The following is a 1025-nucleotide window of genomic DNA, read 5'->3' as shown; positions in this document are numbered from 1 at the left end:
CTGGATCCTCCGCCGGCAGCTAGCTTCATTTTTGCAGACTCGGAGGGTCACCATGTGTATCATTACACGCGTTACACATATCTTCGTACGCGTTGACACCCGTTATATCCTCCTGTAACCGTGGTAACGCGTGTAATACGCGTGGCGGCCCGCCGACTCGGCAAAAACTAAACTAGCTGCCGGTGTTCCGACGAAATAACCTACCTTTGAAATAAGCCTACATTCACAATCAAACTATAGCAGGAGGGTTAAGGGTTAGGGGAGGGGATAGTAAAGTCTATGGGATGTAGGTTAGTTCGATGGTGTAGGTTAGATTGCGGTAGACCAGAGGATAATAATTCCTTTTTTTGTATTTATTTGTTTTCTCCTGTCGGACTTAAAGCGCTTATGAGGCAGCCACTAGAGCGCACTCAGTAGGCAGTAGCAGTGTTAGGGCTCTTTTCCACTATGGAATGCGATCGCGATTGCGTTCGCGATTCCGATCGCAATCGCGTTTCAATTTCCACCATGCAATTGCGATTGAGCTACTATACTCATTATAGTCCAGCTCAATCGCATACAAAACGCGGCAGGACGACGATTGCGCTTTGACCAAAATCGCATCGCAATCGGATCGCACTAATGGAAATTGCTGCTGCAGTTTCCATTAGTTTAATGTACCTTGCGATTTGCGATCAGAAGCAAATCGCAAATCGCAGGCTAGTGGAAAAAGGCCCTTAGAACTCCTTACTGAATAGGTGCTGGCTTACTGAACAGGCAGAGCAGAGATCCAGGAGTGACGTTGAGGGCACAGGATGGTTTAGGTTTCCTTCAGGGGCCTTTTATCGATTACCTAGGAGAAAACGTGAATTGCATATAAGTACCCCCCCCCCCCCCCCCCCCAGAATCGCATGTCAGAACAGACAACATTCCTCTGTGCGACAACCCTGTAGCCGCCGTCCCTGGAAACTTTATTACATAATGCTGGCATATTGGCAGGGACTGAACTAGAAATTAATGATGCGTCCGCAACAAACACCACTTCT

This window comes from Hyperolius riggenbachi, chromosome 3 (assembly GCF_040937935.1).
Source record: "Hyperolius riggenbachi isolate aHypRig1 chromosome 3, aHypRig1.pri, whole genome shotgun sequence".
Classification (NCBI taxonomy): domain Eukaryota; kingdom Metazoa; phylum Chordata; class Amphibia; order Anura; family Hyperoliidae; genus Hyperolius; species Hyperolius riggenbachi.
The sequence above is the reverse complement of the archived record's forward strand: the minus strand, read 5'-3'. Positions refer to the sequence as shown.